The sequence below is a fragment of the Prunus avium genome, chromosome 3, assembly GCF_965620075.1.
Source record: "Prunus avium chromosome 3, drPruAviu1.hap1.1, whole genome shotgun sequence".
In the NCBI taxonomy this organism is placed as follows: domain Eukaryota; kingdom Viridiplantae; phylum Streptophyta; class Magnoliopsida; order Rosales; family Rosaceae; genus Prunus; species Prunus avium.
The window spans coordinates 16001521-16025682 of record NC_142286.1 but is presented as its reverse complement, the minus strand read 5'-3'; the positions used below and the strand labels follow the sequence as shown (position 1 = coordinate 16025682).

The 24162-nt window shown below is 41.1% G+C and overlaps 1 non-coding gene across 1 annotated transcript; it reads left to right on the top strand.

Annotated features, from left to right (window-relative positions):
- The first annotated feature begins 6196 nt into the window (after nucleotides 1–6196).
- Nucleotides 6197–6303, top strand: LOC148295699 (small nucleolar RNA R71). The gene has a single exon (XR_015834976.1). It is a non-coding gene; the product is annotated as a small nucleolar RNA R71 (small nucleolar RNA).
- The last annotated feature ends 17859 nt before the right edge of the window (nucleotides 6304–24162 follow it).

Genomic DNA, 24162 nt, shown 5'->3' with positions numbered 1-24162 from the left:
CTACCATATTATGATGTTGCCCAAGTTTTGGGCTCGATCCGAAATCAATAGGTGTTCCAAATTGGACAATTCAAGTTCAACGGCAGTTCGTTCGTAATTGGAGCGGTCGGTGTATTCGATACTTCTAGCGATTGGATTTCACCCAAAACTCAACAAATGACTCCTCCCACCGTATTATGATGTTGCACAAGTTTGGGGTTCGATCCGAAATCAATAGGTGTTCCAAATTGGACAATTGAAGTTCAACGGCAGTTCGTTCCTAGTTGGAGTGGTTGGTGTATCCCATACTTCTAGCGATTGGATTTCACTTAAAACTCACCAAATGACTCCTCCCACCATATTATGATGTTGCCCAAGTTTTGGGCTCGATCCGAAATCAATAGGTGTGAGAAATTGGACAATTCAAGTTCAACGGCAGTTCGTTCCTAATTGGGGTGGTTGGTGTATTCCATACTTCTAGCGCTTGGATTTCACTCAAAACTCACCAAATGATTCTGTTGCGTAGATACAGCTGCACCAAAATGGATTCAGCTGCATCCTCAACTTGTGATACTCGCAAGTGCACGAGCCGTTCGGTACTATAGCGTATGTAAGTGCGAGGTCAATCCCACGAGGATTGGTGATTGAATGATTCAATTCATTTTCCCTACACAAAACAGAAATGAAAAAGAAGGGAAATAAATAAAACAAGGAAGAAAGAAAATAACTAACTCAAGCAGATAAGTTCCTAAGTTCAATTAGATTAACGGATTGATTCTAGCTAATGTATGATTAAGCCATGGTGTGTGGTCATAACCTTGTGTTCCTAATTCCCTAATTTGATCATTTGTTGTCTAACCTAAAATTAAGCATTAGGAACCCATTAAGCATAGAAGAACATTTTAAACAACCAAGTATGTATCTAATCCCTGTTGTCGAATGTCCATACATACTCTTCCTATTCATAGTTCAATTCGAATTAAAGCATGGTGTCTACTCTTAATTCAAACCAAGATAGCTAACATGCAAGCCTAAATGGTGATCAATCATTCAAACTAGCATATTAACTTATAAGCATAATGAATAAGAACAAAAATCATAATTGAAACTTGGAAACTAATCAAACTTGAAACTAAAGAAAAGAATTTACATAACAAGAAAAATAAATTACAACTAAGAAAACATTAAAGAAAGCAAGAATTGAGAACTAGAAAGCAAAACTAAGAGAATTTGAGGGAGAGAAGGGAAGGGAGCTCTAGAGAAGTGTTTAAGAGCTCCCCCCCTTGGGGTGTGTTTACAAGCTTAGAGAACCTCCCTATTTATAGGCCTAGGGGAAGTGAAAATCTGAATTCAATATGGCTAATGCATACAACACTTGTTTTATAAAATCTGAAATGGTTGATGCACTTGTATTAGAAAATCTAAATTGGGTGATGCACTTCACCAATAGATCCCACCAGCAGCCCCAGCTCATCTTCATGTCACCATGACCAAGCTTCCAACCAGAAATGATAGCTCATACCTAGCTCACCATGACCAAGCATCCAACCAGCACATGCTGAGGTCAGCATGACCAGCAACTTCAAGGGCTTACAACTTGGGCTTCCCTTAAGAAAATTAAGACTTTAAGCACTCAAACTTGAAGTTCAGAATGTCTTCTTTCCAGCCATATATCATTTGGGCCAATCCAAGGTCGGAGGAGGAAGTTAAGGCCAAACCAAATTGCTAACTCATTTTCCGCGCTGATAAGATCCATCCTGAGCATGGTTCTGTGTTTGCTAGGTAACGGACTCCAGATTTATCCAATGGGGTTGAATTTTGGATATGTTATAGTACACACCAATTGGAACAACTTTCATGAAGAATGTGGCCTCATTCGAGCTATGAAGGTTGTTGAAACAAAGCTTGCAATATGACCTACGGAACTGGACTGGCAGGGGGCTGTAGCCAAAATGAGTTTGTCTTTAAGCTCTTCATCCATTCATCCAAATTAGGCCTTAACATGCTTGAATTGCATGAATTATGCTCTCTAAATCCATCATTATTACCTAAAGCTCAATGAACTGAAAGATAAACACAAAAATGATTAAAAGCACAAGTTTAACTCAAAAACATAACCAAATCATAAGCTAGAAGGGTACAAAATGATATACAATTATGAACCGATCAGACTCCTCCTACCATATTATGACGTTGCCCAAGTTTTGGGCTCGATCCGAAATCAATAGGTGTTCCAAATTGGACAATTCAAGTTCAACGGCAGTTCGTTCCTAATTGGAGCGGTCGGTGTATGCCATACTTCTAGCGATTGGATTTCACCCAAAACTCACCAAATGACTCCTCCCACCGTATTATGATGTTGCACAAGTTTGGGGTTCGATCCGAAATCAATAGGTGTTCCAAATTGGACAATTCAAGTTCAACGGCAGTTCGTTCCTAATTGGAGTGGTTGGTGTATCCCATACTTCTAGCGATTGGATTTCACTAAAAACTCACCAAAATGACTCCTCCCACCATATTATGATGTTGCCCAAACTTTTGGCTCGATCCGAAATCAATAGGTGTGAGAAATTGGACAATTCAAGTTCAACGGCAGTTCGTTCCTAATTGGAGTGGTTGGTGTATTCCATACTTCTAGCGATTGGATTTCACTCAAAACTAACCAAATGACTCCTCCCACCATATTATGATGTTGCCCAAGTTTTGGGCTCGATCCGAAATCAATAGGTGTGAGAAATTGGACAATTGAAGTTCAACGGCAGTTCGTTCCTAATTGGAGGTGTATTCCATACTTCTAGCGATTGGATTTCACTCAAAACTCACCAAATGACTCCTCCCACCATATTATGATGTTGCCCAAGTTTTGGGCTCGATCCGAAATCAATAGGTGTGCCAAATTGGACAATTCAAGTTCAACGGCAGTTCGTTCCTAATTGGGGTGGTTGGTGTATTCCATACTTCTAGCGATTGGATTTCACTCAAAACTCACCAAATGACTCCACCTACCATATTATGATGTTGCCCAAGTTTTGGGCTCGTTCCGAAATCAATAGTGTTCCAATTTGGACAATTCAAGTTCAACGGCAGTTCGTTCCTAATTGGGGTGGTTGGTGTATTCCATACTTCTAGCGATTGGATTTCACCCAAAACTCACCAAATGACTCCTCCCACCGTAGTATGATGTTGCACAAGTTTGGGGTTCGATCCGAAATCAATAGGTGTGGGAAATTGGACAATTCACGTTCAACGGCAGTTCGTTCCTAATTGGAGTGGTTGGTGTATTCCATACTTCTAGCGATTGGATTTCACTCAAAACTCACCAAATGACTCCTCCGACCATATTATGATGTTGCCCAAGTTTTGGGCTCGATCCGAAATCAACAGGTGTGAGAAATTGGACAATTCAAGTTCAACGGCAGTTCGTTCCTAATTGGAGTGGTTGGTGTATTCCATACTTCTAGCGATTGGATTTCACTCAAAACTCACCAAATGACTCTGTTGTTAATTATTATGTTAACTCGCAATTGTTTCCTGGCATCTTTTAAGCACTAGAGACAAGTGGTGAAGACAATTATCAAAAGAGGAACCAAAAACTGAAAAATCATCCATAAATACCTCAATGAATCGTTCCACCATATCTGAAAAGATTGACATCATGCATCTTTGGAAAGTTGCTGGGGCATTGCACAAACCGAATGGCATCCTTCTATAAGCAAACGTACCAAATGGGCATGTGAATGTGGTTTTCTCTTGGTCTTCCGGAGCAATGGGAATTTGATTATAACCTGAAAAACCATCAAGAAAACAATAGTAAGCATGGCCAGATAAACGTTCAAGCATTTGATCAATAAAAGGCAAGGGGAAATGATCTTTTCTAGTGGATGTGTTCAACTTCCTGTAATCAATGCAAACTCTCCAACCAGTGATAGTTCGTGTAGGAACTATCTCATTCTTCTCATTCTTCACAACGGTGATTCCGGACTTCTTCGGAACAACTTGTACAGGGCTCACCCACTTAGAATCTGAAATTGGGTAGATGATTCCGACATCGAGTAGCTTTAAAACTTCAGCTCTAACCACCTCTTTCATGTTGGGATTTAGCCTCCTTTGGGCATCACGGGATGGTTTGCTGTCTTCTTCCATTAGAATCCGGTGCATGCACATGCTTGGACTAATTCCTTTGATGTCTGCTATGGTCCACCCAATGGCTGTTTTATGCTCTTTTAGAACCTTAATTAAGCTCTCTTCTTCATGTGAGGTGAGACCTGCAGCAATTATAACAGGGAGAGTTTCGTTAGCACCCAAATAAGTATATTTAAGATGATTGGGCAGTGGTTTAAGTTCTAGCTTTGGTGGGGTGATAATGGATGGCTCCAATTTCGTGGATGATGGTCCAGGAGGCTCGAGTGGTGGCCTAAAGGATGGTGGGTATGGTTGAAACACTTCTAAGGCAGCCACCACTTCTTGGAACTCCGGTTCACAAAGATCTTCCTCTTCTTGTGTTAAGACAGCTTCTAGAGCATCATTAGACTTTCTCTGCAAAATTTTGGAAGAAACCTCATGATCCACAACATCAATTGAAAAGCAAGAATCAAGAGAGATAGAAGGTTGAGATAGAGCATTAAGCATTTTAAATTCAACAGTTTCACCCAGAACAGTCATGGAAAGGGTGCTATCTTTCACTTTGATAACTGTGTCTGCAGTGGCCATGAATGGCCTGCCTAGGAGAATGCGATCAACATGATCTCCATTTGGATTGTCTTCCATGTCCATCACTACAAAATCAGCAGGGAGAATTAGTGTATTAACTTGAACTAAAATATCTTCTACAATACCTTTTGGATATTTTATAGAATGATCAGCTAGTTCAAGTCGTATTGAAGTCTTCTTCATCCCTTCTAAGCCAAGCTTTTGATACAATGAATATGGCATTAGGTTGACACTTGCTCCCAAGTCCAACATGGCTCTTCCAACCTTATTGCCTCCAATGTTAATGGGAATGTCAAAGCTGCCAGGATCAACTAGTTTTGGTGGAAGCTTCCTTTGCAACACAGCACTTACATTCTGGTCAAGCTTTACATCTTCATTTGGAGCGAAATTGAGCTTGTGAGTTTTCAAGTCCTTGATGAACTTTCCATATGCAGGAATCTGTTCAATAACATCAAGCAAAGGCAAATTGATATTAACTTTACTCAAAATATCATAAATCTCTTTAAAAGCCTTATCTTGCTTTGCTTTCTTAAGACGGCCTGGAAATGGAATCGGTGGAACATATGGAGCGGGTGGCACGTATCTATCTTCTTGAAGATGTGGTGGCACAAATTTGTCATCTCTCTTATGCAATTGGAATTGTTTGGATTCCTGAGAATCTGATTTGGCATTAGGAGCAGATTGAGAAGTTTTGAGATGTTCCCCTTCTGTAGCCGTGGTCTCCTCCTCTTCATCTTCTACAATCACAACATCATTTGAAAGATTAGAATCAACTTTACTATCAATGATCTTACCTGATCTGAGCACATGAATGGCCTTGGCTTCTTGGTTCTTTGGATTGATCTCGGTTTGGCTTGGCCATTTCCCAGGTGCTCTTTGAGTTATTTCAGCAGCTAATTGGCCTATTTGAACTTCCAATTTGGCAATGGCAGCTTGTGTAGTTTGCTGGAAATTGGATTGGTTGATTGCCATCTGCTTAACTATATCATCCAATGATGATGTTTGTTGTGGCTTTTGGAATGAAGGGGGATTGGCTTGATTCTGAGTATTCCTCCATGAAAAGTTTGGATGATTCCTCCAACCTGGATTATAACTTTGAGAGTATGGATCATTTCTTGGACCTTGGTTGTAGGAATTTACCAACTTAGCTTGCTCTTGCACAAATTCTGGATATCCAGCCCCAAGTGGACAAGCTATGGTAGCATGGTCAGGAGTTTCGCAAATACTACACACTTCCTTCGGAGGGCTTCTTGAGTTTAATGCAAGAAAAGCATCTAGCTTTTGTTCCAGTTTTGAAATCTGCACACTAGAAGCATCATTAGAACCACTAATAACACGTTTACCTCTTGTATCCGTATGTTGGGTCTCCATTGCTATCTCCTCAAAGAGTTCGTATGTTTCTTCTGGAGTTTTGGTTTTAAAAGAACCACCTGCAAAATTGGTGACTATATTATGACTAGAAGGGGTTAGTCCTTTATAAAACATACGCATTTGAAGCTTCAATGGAATCCCATGATGAGGACATTGGTTGAGCAGCCCATTGAATCTCTCCCATGCTTCACAAAACGATTCATCATCTTGCTGTGCAAATAACAAGATCTTATCCCTAAGCATGTCGGTCTTTTGCGTGGAGAAGTATTTCTCCAAGAACTTCTTTTGAATGGCAGCCCATGTAGTGAGTGAACCAGGCTTCAAAGAATTCAACCAATATTTCGCCTTATCCTTCAAAGTGTATGGAAACACTCTCATTCGAAGTTGATCTTCTGTCACACCTGTCAAGGGAAAAGAACTCACAACATTAAAAATATCATTTATATGAGTTAATGGATCTTCATTAGGTAAACCATAAAAGGAAGGCAGCATATTAAGATGAGAAGATTTAAGCTCATAATTTCGAGCTACAGTGGGCAGCAAAATGCTTGAAGGAGATGCTGGAATTGTTGGGATATCAAGTTCTCCCATGAACTCATTGGCAGCCATCTCTTCTTCTTCTTCTTGGTCTGAACTTGCTTCCGAATTTGAAGGTGAAGAACCAGGAAGTTCAGTGTGGAGAGCAATACTTGTAAATGTGGCAAGTGCTTGCTCTTTTGCAGTTGACAACTCTCTTTCTAGACGATTATGAACTTCAGAGATCACCCGGTTGGGTTGCAACGATGGTCCTGCGTTCAAAGATCTGGAGCGTTGGAACGAAGACCTCACTTGTTCAAGGAACGGTCTTTTAGATATAAACTACCTGAAACAGAAAATTAGATTAATTAGAAACACTAAAAAAAATAGGGTAACGGTCTTTCAAAACTCACCAAATGACTCCTCCCACCATATTATAATGTTGCCCAAGTTTTGGTCTCGATCCGAAATCAATAGGTGTGAGAAATTGGACAATTCAAGTTCAACGGCAGTTCGTTCCTAATTGGAGTGGTTGGTGTATTCCATACTTCTAGCCATTGGATTTCACTCAAAACTCACCAAATGACTCTGTTGTTAATTATTATGTTAACTCGCAATTGTACGGGGCAATTAGTAATATAGCAAGACAAGTACGAGGTCGTACCCACGAAGACTGAGAAGTTCAAATTAGTTATGTACGTAGATTACCGAATTCAAGAAGTTAGGAAGTTAAGTCTAAAACAGAAATTAAAGTGAGAGTGATTGTGATTGTGAAAGGAAGTGAGCAAACTGAAATTGCGAATGAAAGCAAATAAACAAGTGTAACAAAGAGTGGTTTTAAGAGTTGGAAAACAGATTTGGAGACTAGGGCATTCGAATCACCATAACAATTCAATTCTGGGTTATATGGAGTCAAGTAACAAGTCTAATTCAGATTCAAAGATTGATTCTAGCTAAAGTATGATTAGGCCATGGTGTTTGATCCTAACCTTGTGTTCCTAATTCCCTAATTTGATCATTTGTTGTCTAACCTAAAATTAAGCATTAGGAACCCATTAAGCATAGAAGAACAATTTAAACAACCAAGCATGTATCTAATCCCTGTTGTCGAATGTCCATACATACTCTTCCTATTCATAGTTCAATTCGAATTAAAGCATGGTGTCTACTCTTAATTCAAACCAAGATAGTTAACAAACAAGTTCTAATGGTGATCAATCATTCAAACAAGCATGTTAACTTATAAGCATAATGAATAAGAACATGAATCATGAATCAAACTTGAAACTCCAAACTTATAAACCCAGAATATTCATGTTAGGTTACATCGAAGCCCTAGTTATGGATTTAGTTACTCATAATGGAAAAGAAACTAAAATAGAAATGGGAAAACATAATGAATGCCATAAGAGTAGAAAAACCCTTTTATGAAGTTCTTGTAGTGTCCAATGCTTCTCCAAGAGCTTCTCCACGTCTAGAAGGATGTATGAAGGATATGGAGGTGATTTGAGATGAGCTTGAGTGAGTGGTGATGGATGAGAAAGAGGAAATTCGTAGGGAAATGGAAGGGAGGTTTTCTGGAGCTGTTTTGGTGATTTTGGGACAGTTTAGAGTATTGGGTTGATTGCTTGAGTGTTTGGGGTTGTGGGAATGTATGAGGATGATTTCTGGATGATGGAAGTGTGGAGGATGGCTGAAGTGAATTTTGTAGCTTGAAGACTCCTCTATTTATAGGGCTAAGAGGGAGGAACATCATGATGAAATCCAACACCACCATTCCTCATTTAATACAACCCATAACTCCCACTTCATCTTGTCTATGTTAGTGTGGTTGGAATCAATCCCATCCCATACTTCTTTTGCTGCACCTCAAGCTTTCTTCACATGGGATCAAAGGTGATCAATTGTGGCTGCCTTTTGCTGCCAACCCATGTGGTCTTCTTTTGGTTGTTGAACAAAAACGAGTCTTCTGAACCAGACTTGGTGTAGGAAGGCCAGAGGTTTCAAAACTTATCCAATGGGGCTCAAATCTGGATATGTTATAGTAGACACCCATTGGAACAACCTCTATGAAGAAAGTATTCCCATCGGAGCAGTAGAAGTATGCGTTTTGGGCCTTGCAATTTGGCTGCCGAACAGAGCCTGGAATTGACTTCATTTCATTTATGCTTTACATGCATGCACATGCTTTCTCTATAATAACTCCAGCATGTACCAACTTGATCCTTTAGAATTTCATAGCTGGAATGCCTCCCCACTTCACTCATTATGTTGGATCCAAAGTCAGTTGGAGCATGGGTGAGGCACATGGAGGCACATGACAAAGCTGGCAGCTGCAAATCCTCCTGAGCAGGGTTGAGTGTTGGGCGGGCTGAGCACTCCACAAATGTCCAATTGGGCTGAAATTTGGATATGTTGTACTAGACACCCATTGGAACAAGTTTCATGAAGATCTTCACCTCATCCAAGCCCCATAGCATGCTGATCCAAGGCCAAGAAGCTGACCTACGAAATTGGGCGGGAAAGGAGTTGTAGCCAAAATGTGTTTGTCTTTAAGCCCTTCTTCCATTCACCCAAATCAAACCTTAACATGCATGGATTGCATCATTTCCTATCCAAAATCATCATTGTTACCTAAATGTCAATTAACTGAAAGATAAACACAAAAAGGATTAAAAGCACAAGTTTAACTCAAACACATAGCCAAATCATAAGCTAGAACGGTACAAAATGATATACAATTATGAACCGATCAGACTCCCCCCACCATATTATAATGTTGCCCAAGTTTTGGGCTCGATCCGAAATCAATAGGTGTTCCAAATTGGACAATTCAAGTTCAACGGCAGTTCGTTCCTAATTGGAGTGGTTGGTGTATTCCATACTTCTAGCGATTGGATTTCACTAAAAACTCACCAAATGACTCCTCCCACCATATTATGATGTTGCCCAAGTTTTGGGCTCGATCCGAAATCAATACGTGTTCCAAATTGGACAATTCGAGTTCAACGGCAGTTCGTTCCAAATTGGAGTGGTTGGTGTATTCCATACTTCTAGCGATTGGATTTCACTCAAAACTCACCAAATGACTCCTCCCACCATATTATGATGTTGCCCAAGTTTTAGGCTCGATCCGAAATCAATAGGTGTGAGAAATTGGACAATTCAAGTTCAACGGCAGTTCGTTCCTAATTGGAGTGGTTGGTGTATTCCATACTTCTAGCCATTGGATTTCACTCAAAACTCACCAAATGACTCCTCCCACCATATTATGATGTTGCCCAAGATTTGGGCTCGATCCGAAACAATAGGTGTTCCAAATTGGACAATTCAAGTTCAACGGCAGTTCGTTCCTACTTGGAGTGGTTGGTGTATTCCATACTTCTAGCGATTGGATTTCACTCAAAACTCACCAAATGACTCCTCCCACCATATTATGATGTTGCCCAAGTTTTGGGCTCGATCCGAAATCAATAGGTGTTCCAAATTGGACAATTCAAGTTCAACGGCAGTTCGTTCCTAATTGGAGTGGTTGGTGTATTCCATACTTCTAGTGATTGGATTTCTCTCCAAACTCACCAAATGACTCCTCCCACCATGTTATGATGTTGCCCAAGTTTTGGGCTCGATCCAAAATCAATAGGTGTGAGAAATTGGTCAATTCAATTTCAACGACAGTTCTTTCCGAATTGGATTGGTTGGTGTATTCCATACTTCTACCGATTGGATTTCACTCAAAACACACCAAATGACTCCTCCCACCATATTATGATGTTGCCCAAGTTTTGGGCTCGATCCGAAATCAATAGGTCTTCCAAATTGGACAATTCAAGTTCAACGGCAGTTCGTTCCTAATTTGAGTGGTTGGTGTATTCCATACTTCTAGCGATTGGATTTCACTCAAAACTCACCAAATGACTCCTCCCACCATATTATGATGTTGCCCAAGTTTTGGGCTCGATCCGAAATCAATGGGTGTTCCAAATTGGACAATTCAAGTTCGACGGCAGTTCGTTCCTAATTGGAGTGGTTGGTGTATTCCATACTTCTAGCGATTGGATTTCACTCAAAACTCAACAAATGACTCCTCCCACCATATTATGATGTTGCCCAAGTTTTGGGCTCGATCCGAAATCAATAGGTGTGAGAAATTGGACAAGTGAAGTTCAACGGCAGTTCGTTCCTAATTGGAGCGGTTGGTGTATTCCATACTTCTAGCGATTGGATTTCCCTCAAAACTCACCAAATCACTCCTCCCACCATATTATGATGTTGCCCAAGTTTTGGGCTCGATCCGAATTCGATAGGTGTGAGAAATTGGTCAATTCAATTTCAACGACAGTTCTTTCCTAATTCGAGTGGTTGGTGTATTCCATACTTCTAGCGATTGGATTTCACTCAAAACTCACCAAATGACACCTCCCACCATATTATGATGTTGCCAAAGTTTTGGGCTCGATCCGAAATCAATAGGTGTGAGAAATTGGACAATTCAAGTTCAACGGCAGTTCGTTCCTAACTGGAGTGGTTGGTGTATTCCATACTTCTAGCGATTGGATTTCACTCAAAACTCACCAAATGACTCCTCCCACCATACTATGATGTTGCCCAAGTTTTGGGCTCGATCCGAAATCAATAGGTGTGAGAAATTGGACAATTCAAGTTCAACGGCAGTTCGTTCCTAATTGGAGTGGTTGGGGTATTCCATACTTCTAGCAGTTGGATTTCACTCAAAACTCACCAAATGACTCCTCCCACCATATTATGATGTTGCCCAAGTTTTGGGCTCAATCCGAAATCAATAGGTGTGAGAAATTGGACAATTCAAGTTCAACGGCAGTTCGTTCCTAATTGGAGCGGTTGGTGTAATCCATACTTCTAGCGATTGGATTTCACTCAAAACTCACCAAATGACTCCTCCCACCATATTATGATTTTGCCCAAGTTTTGGGCTCGATCCGAATTCAACAGGTGTGAGAAATTTGTCAATTCAATTTCAACGACAGTTCTTTCCTAATTGGAGTGGTTGTTGTATTCCATACTTCTACCGATTGGATTTCACTCAAAACACACCAAATGACTCCTCCCACCATATTATGGTGTTGCCCAAGTTTTGGGCTCGATCCGAAATCAATAGGTCTTCCAAATTGGACAATTCAAGTTCAACGGCAGTTCGTTCCTAATTGGAGTGGTTGGTGTATTCCATACTTCTAGCGATTGGATTTTACTCAAAACTCACCAAATGACTCCTCCCACCATATAATGACGTTGCCCAAGTTTTGGGCTCAATCCGAAATCAATAGGTGTTCCAAATTGGACAATTCAAGTTCAACGGCAGTTCGTTCCTAATTGGAGTGGTTGGTGTATTCCGTACTTCTAGCGATTGGATTTCACTCAAAACTCACCAAATGACTCCTCCCACCATATTATGATGTTGCACAAGTTTTGGGCTCGATCCGAAATCAATGGGTGTTCCAAATTGGACAATTCAAGTTCAACGGCAGTTCGTTCCTAATTGGAGTGGTTGGTGTATTCCATACTTCTAGCGATTGGATTTCCCTCAAAACTCACCAAATCACTCCTCCCACCATATTATGATGTTGCCCAAGTTTTGGGCTCGATCCGAATTCGATAGGTGTGAGAAATTGGTCAATTGAATTTCAACGACAGTTCTTTCCTAATTGGAGTGGTTGGTGTATTCCATACTTCTAGCGATTGGATTTCACTCAAAACTCACCAAATGACTCCTCCCACCATATTATGATGTTGCCCAAGTTTTGGGCTCGATCCGAAATCAATAGGTGTGAGAAATTGGACAATTCAAGTTCAACGGCAGTTCATTCCTAATTGGAGTGGTTGGGGTATTCCATACTTCTAGCAGTTGGATTTCACTCAAAACTCACCAAATGACTCCTCCCACCATATTATGATGTTGCCCAAGTTTTGGGCTCGATCCGAATTCAACAGGTGTGAGAAATTGGTGAATTCAATTTCAACGACAGTTCTTTCCTAATTGGAGTGGTTGGTGTATTCCATACTTCTAGCGATTGGATTTCTCTCAAAACTCACCCAATGACTCCTCCCACCATATTACGATGTTGCCCAAGTTTTGGGCTCGATCCGAAATCAATAGGTGTGAGAAATTGGACAAGTGAAGTTCAACGGCAGTTCGTTCCTAATTGGAGCGGTTGGTGTATTGCATACTTCTAGCAATTGGATTTCCCTCAAAACTCACCAAATCACTCCTCCCACCATATTATGATGTTGCCCAAGTTTTGGGCTCGATCCGAATTCGATAGGTGTGAGAAATTGGTCAATTCAATTTCAACGACAGTTCTTTCCTAATTGGAGTGGTTGGTGTATTCCATACTTCTAGCGATTGGATTTCACTCAAAACTCACCAAATGACTCCTCCCACCATATTATGATGTTGCCCAAGTTTGGGGCTCGATCCGAAATCAATCGGTGTGAGAAATTGGACAATTCAGGTTCAACGGCAGTTCGTTCCTAATTGGAGTGGTTGGTGTATTCCATACTTCTAGCGATTGGATTTCACTCAAAACTCACCAAATGACTCCTCCCACCATATTATGATGTTGCCCAAGTTTTGGCCTCGATCCGAAATCAATAGGTGTGACAAATTGGACAATTAAATTTCAACGGTAGTTCGTTCCAAATTGGGGTGGTTGGTGTATTCCATACTTCTAGCGATTGGATTTCACTCAAAACTCACCAAATGACTCGGCCCCCCATATTATGATGTTGCTCAAGTTTTGGGCTCGATCCGAAATCAATGGTTGTGAGAAATTGGACAATTCAAGTTCAACGACAGTTCGTTCCTAATTGGGGTGGTTGGTGTATTCCATACTTCTAGCGATTGGATTTCACTCAAAACTCACCAAATGACTCCTCCCACCATATTATGATGTTGCCCAAGTTTTGGGCTCGATCCGAAAGCAATTGGGGTGAGAAATTGGACAATTCAAGTTCAACGGCAGTTCGTTCCTAATTGGAGTGGTTGGGGTATTCCATACTTCTAGCATTTGGATTTCACTCAAAACTCACCAAATGACTCCTCCCACCATATTATGATGTTGCCCAAGTTTGGGGCTCGATCCGAAATCAATAGGTGTGAGAAATTGGACAATTCAGGTTCAAGGGCAGTTCGTTCCTAATCGGAGTGGTTGGTGTATTCCATAGTTCTAGCGATTGGATTTCACTCAAAACTCACCAAATGACTCCTCCCACCATATTATGATGTTGCCCAAGTTTTGGCCTCGATCCGAAATCAATAGGTGTGAGAAATTGGACAATTAAATTTCAACGGCAGTTCGTTCCAAATTGGGGTGGTTGGTGTATTCCATACTTCTAGCGATTGGATTTCACTCAAAACTCACCAAATGACTCGTCCCCCCATATTATGATGTTGCCCAAGTTTTGGGCTCGATCCGAAATCAATGGTTGTGAGAAATTGGACAATTCAAGTTCAACGACAGTTCGTTCCTAATTGGGGGGGTTGGTGTATTCCATACTTCTAGCGATTGGATTTCACTCAAAACTCACCAAATGACTCCTCCCACCATATTATGATGTTGCCCAAGTTTTAGGCTCGATTCGAAATCAATAGGTATTCCAAATTGGACAATTCAAGTTCAACGGCAGTTCGTTCCTAATTGGAGTGGTTGGTGTATTCCATACTTCTAGCGATTGGATTTCCCTCAAAACTCACCAAATGACTCCTCCCACCATATTATGATGTTGCCCAAGTTTTGGGCTCGATCCGAAATCAATAGCTGTGAATAATTGGACAATTCAAGTTCAACGGCAGTTCGTTCCTAATTGGAGTGGTTGGTGTATTCCATACTTCTAGCGATTGGATTTCACTCAAAACTCACCAAATGACTCCTCCCACCATATTATGATGTTGCCCAAGTTTTGGGCTCGATCCGAAAGCAATTGGGGTGAGAAATTGGACAATTCAAGTTCAACGGCAGTTCGTTCCTAATTGGAGTGGTTGGTGTATTCCATACTTCTAGCGATTGGATTTTACTCAAAACTCACCAAATGACTCCTCCCACCATATAATGACGTTGCCCAAGTTTTGGGCTCAATCCGAAATCAATAGGTGTTCCAAATTGGACAATTCAAGTTCAACGGCAGTTCGATCCTAATTGGAGTGGTTGGTGTATTCCGTACTTCTAGCGATTGGATTTCACTCAAAACTCACCAAATGACTCCTCCCACCATATTATGATGTTGCACAAGTTTTGGGCTCGATCCGAAATCAATGGGTGTTCCAAATTGGACAATTCAAGTTCAACGGCAGTTCGTTCCTAATTGGAGTGGTTGGTGTATTCCATACTTCTAGCGATTGGATTTCACTCAAAACTCAACAAATGACTCCTCCCACCATATTATGAAGTTGTCCAAGTTTTGGGCTCGATCCGAAATCAATAGGTGTTACAAATTGGACAATTCATGTTCAGTGGCAGTTCGTTCCTAATTGGAGTGGTTGGTGTATTCCATACTTCTAGCCATTGGATTTCACTCAAAACTCACCAAATGACACCTCCCACCATATTATGATGTTGCCCAAGTTTTGGGCTCGATCCGAAATCAATAGGTGTGAGAAATTGGTCAATTCAATTTCAACGACAGTTCGTTCGTAATTGGAGTGGTTGGTGTATTCCATACTTCTAGCGATTGGATTTCACTCAAAACTCACCAAATGACTCCTCCCACCATATTATGATGTTGACCAAGTTTTGGGCTCGATCCGAAATCAATAGGTGTGAGAAATTGGACAATTCAAGTTCAACGGCAGTTCGTTCCTAATTGGAGTGGTTGGTGTATTCCATACTTCTAGCGATTGGAATTCACTCAAAACTCACCAAATGACTCCTCCCACCATATTTTGATGTTGCCCATGTTTGGGGCTCGATCCGAAATCAATAGGTGTGAGAAATTGGACAATTCAAGTTCAACGGCAGTTCGTTCCTAATTGGAGTAGTTGGTGTATTACATACTTCAAGCAATTGGATTTCACTCAAAACTCTCCAAATGACTCCTCCCACCGTAATATGATGTTGCCCAAGTTTTGGGCTCGATCCGAAATCAATAGGTGTTTCAAATTGGACAATTCAACTTCAACGGCAGTTCGTTCCTAATTGGAGTGGTTGGTGTATTCCATACTTCGAGCGATTGGATTTCACTCAAAACTCACCAAATGACTCCTCCCACCATATTATGATGTTGCCCATGTTTTGAGCTCAATCCGAATTCAATAGGTGTGAGAAATTGGTCAATTCAATTTCAACGACAGCTCGTTCGTAATTGAAGTGGTTGGTGTATTCCATACTTCTAGCGATTGGATTTCACTAAAAACTCACCAAATGACTCCTCCCACCATATTATGATGTTGCCCAAGTTTTGGGCTCGATCCGAAATCAATAGGTGTGAGAAATTGGACAATTCAAGTTCAACGGCAGTTCGTTCCTAATTGGAGTTGTTGGTGTATTCCATACTTCTAGCGATTGGATTTCACTCAAAACTCACCAAATGACTCCTCCCACCATATTATAATGTTGCCCAAGTTTGGGGCTTGATCCGAAATCAATACGGGTGAGAAATTGGACAATTCAAGTTCAACGGCAGTTCGTTCCTAATTGGAGTGGTTGGTGTATTCCATACTTCTAGCGATTGGATTTCACTCAAAACTCACCAAAGGACTCCTCCCACCGTATTATGATGTTGCCCAAGTTTTGGGCTCGATCCGAAATCAATAGGTGTGAGAAATTGGACAATTCAAGTTCAACGGCAGTTCGTTCCTAATTGGAGTGGTTGGTGTATTCCATACTTCTAGCGATTGGATTTCACTCAAAACTCAACAAATGACTCCTCCCACCATATTATGATGTTGCCCAAGTTTTGGGCTCGATTATAATTCAACACGTGTGAGAAATTGGACAATTCAAGTTCAATGGCAGTTCGTTCCTAATTGGAGTGGTTGGTGTATTCCATACTTCTACCGATTGGATTTCACTCAAAACTCACCAAATGACTCCTCCCACCATATTATGATGTTGCCCATGTTTTGAGCTCAATCCGAATTCAACAGGTGTGAGAAATTGGACAATTCAAGTTCAACGGCAGTTCGTTCCTAATTGGAGTGGTTGGTGTATTCCATACTTCTAGCGGTTGGATTTCACTCAAAACTCACCAAATGACTCCTCCCCCCATATTATGATGTTGCCCAAGTTTTGGGCTCGATCCGAAATCAATAGGTGTTACAAATTAGACAATTCATGTTCAACGGCAGTTCGTTCCTAATTGGAGTGGTTGTTGTATTCCATACTTCTAGTGATTGGATTTCACTCAAAACTCACCAAATGACTCCTCCCACCATATTATGATGTTGACCAAGTTTTCGGCTCGATCCGAAATCAATAGGTGTGAGAAATTGGACAATTCAAGTTCAACTGCAGTTCGTTCCTAATTGGAGTGGTTGGTGTATTCCATACTTCTAGCGATTGGATTTCACTCAAAACTCACCAAATGACTCCTCCCACCATATTATGATGTTGCCCAAGTTTTGGGCTCGATCTAAAATCAATACGTGTGAGAAATTGGACAATTCAATTTCAACGGCAGTTCGTTCCTAATTGGAGTGGTTGGTGTGTTCCATACTTCTAGCGATTGGATTTCACTTAAAACTCACCAAATGACTCCTCCCACCATATTATGATGTTGCCCAAGTTTTGGGCTCGATCCGAAATAAATTGTTGTTCCAAATTGGACAATTCAAGTTCAACGGCAGTTCGTTCCTAATTGGAGTGGTTGGTGTATTCCATACTTCTAGCGAATGGATTTCACTCAAAACTCACCAAAGGACTCCTCCCACCATATTATGATGTTGCCCAAGTTTTGAGCTCGATTTGAAATCAATACGTGTGAGAAATTGGACAATTCAAGTTAAACTGCAGTTCGTTCCTAATTGGAGTGGTTGGTGTATTCCATACTTCTAGCGATTGGATTTCACTCAAAACTCACCAAATGACTCCTCCCACCATATTATGATGTTGTCCAAGTTTTTGGCATGATCCGAATTCAATAGGTGTGAGAAATTGGACAATTCAAGTTCAACTGCAGTTCGTTCCTAATTGGAGTGGTTGGTGTATTCCATACTTCTATCGATTGGATTTCACTCAAAACTCACCAAATGACTCCTCCCACCATATTTTGATGTTGCCCAAGTTTTGGGCTCGATCCGAAATCAATAGGTGTTCCAAATTGGACAATTCAAGTTCAGCGGCAGTTCGTTCCTAATTGGAGTGGTTGGTGTATTCCATACTTCTAGCGATTGGATTTCACTCAAAACTCACCAAAGGACTCCTCCCACCATATTATGATGTTGCCCAAGTTTTGCGCTCGATTCGAAATCAATAAGTGTTCCAAATTGGACAATTCAAGTTCCACGGCAGTTCGTTCCTAATTGGAGTGATTGGTGTATTCCATACTTCTAGCGATTGGATTTCACTCAAAACTCACCAAATGACACCTCCCACCATATTATGATGTTGCCCAAGTTTTGGCCTCGATCCGAAATCAATAGGTGTTCCAAATTGGACAATTCATGTTCAACGGCAGTTCGTTCCTAATTGGAGTGGTTGGTGTATTCCATACTTCTAGCGATTGGATTTCACTCAAAACTCACCAAATCACTCCTCCCACCATATTATGATGTTGCCCAAGTTTGGGGCTCGATCCGAAATCAATAGGTGTGAGAAATTGGACAATTCAAGTTCAACGGCAGTTCGTTCCTAATTGGAGTGGTTGGGGTATTCCATACTTCTAGCGATTGGATTTCACTCAAAACTCACCAAATGACTCCTCCCACCATATTATGATGTTGCCCAAGTTTGGGGCTCGATACGAAATCAATAGGTGTGAGAAATTGGACAATTCAAGTTCAACGGCAGTTCGTTCCTAATTGGAGTGGTTGGTGGCGATTGGATTTCCCTCAAAACTCACCAAATGACTCCTCCCACCATATTATGATGTTGCCTAAGTTTTGGGCTCGATCCGAAATCAACAGGTGTTCCAAATTGGACAACTCAAGTTCAACGGCAGTTCGTTCGTAATTGGAGTGGTTGGTGTATTCCACACTTCTAGCGATTGGATTTCACTAAAAACTCATCAAATGACTCCTCCCACCATATTATGATGTTGCCCAAGTTTTGGGCTCGATCCGAAATCAATAGGAGTTCCAAATTGGACAATTCAAGTTCGACGGCAGTTCGTTCCTAATTGGAGTGGTTGGTGTATTCCATACTTCTAGCAATTGGATTTCACTCAAAACTCACCAAATGACTCCTCCCACCGTATTATGATGTTGCCCAAGTTTTGGGCTCGATTCGAAATCAATAGGTGTGAGAAATTGGACAATTCAAGTTCAACGGCAGTTCATCCCTAATTGGAGTGGTTGGTGTATTCCATACTTCTAGCAATTGGATTTCACTCAAAACTCACCAAATGACTCCTCCCACCATATTATGATGTTGCCCAAGTTTTGGCCTCGATCCGAATTCAATAGGTGTGAGAAATTGGTCAATTCAATTTCAATGACAGTTCTTTCCTAAATGGAGTGGTTGGTGTATTCCATACTTGTTGCAATTGGATTTCACTCAAAATTCACCAAATGACTCCTCCCACCATATTATCATGTTGCCCAAGTTTTGGGCTCGATCCGAAATCAATAGGTCTTCCAAATTGGACAATTCAAGTTCAACGGCAGTTCGTTCCTAATTGGTTTGGTTGGTGTATTCCATACTTCTAGCGATTGGATTTCACTCAAAACTCACCAAATGACTCCTCCCACCATATTATGGTGTTGCCCAAGTTTTGGGCTCGATCATAAATCAATACGTGTGCGAAATTGGACAATTCAATTTCAACGGCAGTTCGTTCCTAATTGGAGTGGTTGGTGTGTTCCATACTTCTAGCGATCGGATTTCACTTAAAACTCACCAAATGACTCCTCCCACCATATTATGATGTTGCCCAAGTTTTGGGCTCGATCCGAAATCAATAGGTGTGAGAAATTGGTCAATTCAATTTCAACGACAGTTCGTTCGTAATTGGAGTGGTTGGTGTATTCCATACTTCTAGCGATTGGATTTCACTCAAAACTCACCAAATGACCCCTCCCACCATAATATGATGTTGCCCAAGTTTTGGGCACGATCCGAAATCAATAGATGTTCGAAATTGGACAATTCAAGTTCAACCGCAGTTCGTTCCTAATTGGAGTGGTTGGTGTATTCCATACTTCTAGCAATTGGATTTCACTCAAAACTCACCAAATGACTCCTCCCACCATATTATGATGTTGCCCAGGTTTTGGCCTCGATCCGAATTCAATAGGTGTGAGAAATTGGTCAATTCAATTTCAACGACAGTTCTTTCCTAATTGGAGTGGTTGGTGTATTCTATACTTCTAGCGATTGGATTTCACTCAAAACTCACCAAATGACTCGTCCCACCATATTATGATGTTGCCCAAATTTTGGGCTCAATCCGAATTCAACAGGTGTTCGAAATTTGACAATTCAAGTTCAACGTCAGTTCGTTCCTAATTGGAGTGGTTGGTGTATTCCATACTTCTAGCGATTGGATTTCACTCAAAACTCACCAAATGACTCCTCCCACCATATTATGATGTTGCCCAAGTTTTGGGCTCGATCCGTAATCAATAGGTGTGAGAAATTGGACAATTCAAGTTCAACGACAGTTCGTTCCTAATTGGAGTGGTTGGTGTATTCCATACTTCTAGCGATTGGATTTCACTCAAAACTCACCAAATGACTCCACCCACCATATTATGATGTTGCCCAAGTTTTGGGCTCGATCCGAAATCAATAGGTGTTCCAAATTGGAAAATTTCAAGTTCAACGGCAGTTCGTTCCTAATTGGAGTGGTTGGGGTATTCCATACTTCTAGCTATTGGATTTCACTCAAAACTGACCAAATGACTCCACCCACCATATTATGATGTCGCCCAAGTTTTGGGCTCGATTCGAAATCAATAGGTGTTCGAAATTGGACAATTCAAGTTCAACGTCAGTTCGTTCCTAATTGGAGTGGTTGGTGTATTCCATACTTCTAGCGATTGGATGTCACTAAAAACTGAAGAAATGACTCCTCCCACCATATTATGTTGTTGCCCAAGTTTTGGGCTCGATCCGAAATCAATAGGTGTTCCAAATTGGACAACTCAAGTTCAACGGCAGTTCGTTCGTAATTGGAGTGGTTGGTGTATTCCCCACTTCTAGCGATTGGATTTCACTAAAAACTCACCAAATGACTCCTCCCACCATATTATGATGTTGCCCAAGTTTTGGGCTCGATCCGAAATCAATAGGAGTTCCAAATTGGACAATTCAAGTTCAACGGCAGTTCGTTCCTAATTGGAGTGGTTGGTGTATTCCATACTTCTAGCAATTGGATTTCACTCAAAACTCACCAAATGACTCCTCCCACCATATTGTGATGGTGCCCAAGTTTTGGGCTCGATCCGAAATCAATAAGTGTTCCAAATTGGACAATTCAAGTTCAACGGCAGTTTGTTCCTAATTGGAGTGGTTGGTGTATTCCACACTTCTAGCGATTGGATTTCACTCAAAACTCACCAAATGACTCCTCCCACCATATTATGATGTTGCCCAAGTTTTGGGCTCGATCCGAAATCAATAGGTGTGAGAAATTGGTCAATTCAATTTCAGGGACAATTCGTTCGTAATTGGAGTGGTTGGTGTATTCCCTACTTCTAGCGATTGGATTTCACTCAAAACTCACCAAATGACCCCTCCCACCATAATATGATGTTGCCCAAGTTTTGGGTTCGATCCGAAATGAATAGGTGTTCGAAATTGGACAATTCAAGTTCAACGGCAGTTCGTTCCTAATTGGAGTGGTTGGTGTATTCCATACTTCTAGCGATTGGATTTCACTCAAAACTCACCAAATGACTCCTCCCACCATATTATGATGTTGCCCAAGTTTTGGGCTCGATCCGAAATCAATAGGTGTGAGAAATTGGTCAATTCAATTTCAACGACAGTTCTTTCCTAATTGGAGTGGTTGGTGTATTCCATACTTCTAGCGATTGGATTTCACTCAAAACTCACCAAATGACTCCTCCCACCATATTATGATGTTGCCCAAGTTTTGGGGCTCGATCCGAAATCAATAGGTGTGAGAAAGTGGACAATTCAAGTTCAACGGCAGTTCGTTCCTAATTGGAGCGGTTGGTGTATTCCATACTTCTAGCGATTGGAATTCACTCAAAACTCACCAAATGACTCCTCCCACCATATTATGATGTTGCCCAAGTTTGGGGCCCGATCCAAAATCAATAGGTGTTCCAAATTGGACAATTCAAGTTCAACGGCAGTTCGTTCCTAATTGCAGTGGTCGGTGTATTCCATACTTCTAGCGATTGGATTTCACAGAAAACTCACCAAATGACTCCTCCCACCATATTATGATGTTGCCGAAGTTTTGGGCTCGATCCGAAATCAATAGGTGTTCTAAATTGGACAATTCAGTTCAACGGCAGTTCGTTCCTAATTGGTTTGGTTGGTGTATTCCATACTTCTAGCGATTGGATTTCACTCAAAACTCACCGAATGACTCCTCCCACCATATTATGATGTTGCCCAAGTTTTGGGCTCGATCCGAATTCAACAGGTGTGAGAAATTGGTCAATTCAATTTCAACGATAGTTCTTTCCTAATTGGAGTGGTTGGTGTAGTCCATACTTCTAGCGATTGGATTTCACTCAAAACTCACCAAATGACTCCTCCCACCATATTATGATGTTGCCCAAGTTTTGGGCTCGATCCGAATTCAACAGGTGTGAGAAATTGGTCAATTCAATTTCAACGATAGTTGTTTCCTAATTGGAGTGGTTGGTGTAGTCCATACTTCTAGCGATTGGATTTCACTCAAAACTCACCAAATGACTCCTCCCACCATATTATGATGTTGCCCAAGTTTTGGGCTCGATCCGTAATCAATAGGTGTGAGAAATTGGACAATTCAAGTTCAACGGCAGTTCGTTCCTAATTGGAGTGGTTGGTGTATTCCATACTTCTAGCGATTGGATTTCACTCAAAACTCACCAAATGACTCCACCCACCATATTATGATGTTGCCCAAGTTTTGGGCTCGATCCGAAATCAATAGTTGTGAGAAATTGGACAATTCCAGTTCAACGGCAGTTCATTCCTAATTGGAGTGGTTGGTGGATTCCATACTTCTAGCGATTGGATTTCACTCAAAACTCACCAAATGACTCCTCCCACCATATTATAATGTTGCCCAAGTTTTGGGCTCGATCCGAAATCAATAGGTGTTCCAAATTGGAAAATTCAAGTTCAACGGCAGTTCGTTCCTAATTGGTTTGGTTGGTGTATTCCATACTTCTAGCGATTGGATTTCACTCAAAACTCACCAAATGACTCCTCCCACCATATTATGATGTTGCCGAAGTTTTGGGCTCAATCCGAAATCAATAGGTGTTCCAAATTGGACAATTCAAGTTCAACGGCAGTTCGTTCCTAATTGGAGTGGTTGGTGTATTCCATACTTCTAGCGATTGGATTTCTCTCAAAACTCACCAAATGACTTCTCCCACCACATTATGCTGTTGCCCAAGTTTTGGGCTCGATCCGAAATCAATAGGTGTTCCAAATTGGACAATTCAAGTTCAACGGCAGTTCGTTCCTAATTGGAGTGGTTGGTGTTTTCAATACTTCTAGCGATTGGATTTCACTCAAAACTCAGCAAATGACTCATCCCACCATATTATGATGTTGCCCAAGTTTTGGGCTCGATCCGAATTCAATAGGTGTGAGAAATTGGACAATTCAAGTTCAACGGCAGTTCGTTCCGAACTGGAGTGGTTGGTGTGTTCCATACTTCTAGCGATTGGATTTTACTCAAAACTCACCAAATGACTTCCCACACCATATTATGATGTTGCCCAAGTTTTGGGCTCGATCCGAAATCAATAGGTGTTCCAAGTTGGAAAATTCAAGTATAACGGCAGTTCGTTCCGAACTGGAGTGGTTGGTGTGTTCCATACTTCTAGCGATTGGATTTCACTCAAAACTCACCAAATGACTCCTCCCACCAAATTATGATGTTGCCCAAGTTTTGGGCTAGATCCGAAATCAATAGGTGTTCCAAATTGGACAATTCAAGTTCAACGGCAGTTCGTTCCTAATTGGTTTGGTTGGTGTATTCCATACTTCTATCGATTGGATTTCACTCAAAACTCACCAAATGACTCCTCCCACCATATTTTGATGTTGCCCAAGTTTTGGGCTCGATCCGAAATCAATAGGTGTTCCAAATTGGACAATTCAAGTTCAGCGGCAGTTCGTTCCTAATTGGAGTGGTTGGTGTATTCCATACTTCTAGCGATTGGATTTCTCTCAAAACTCACCAAATGACTTCTCCCACCACATTATGCTGTTGCCCAAGTTTTGGGCTCGATCCGAAATCAATAGGTGTTCCAAATTG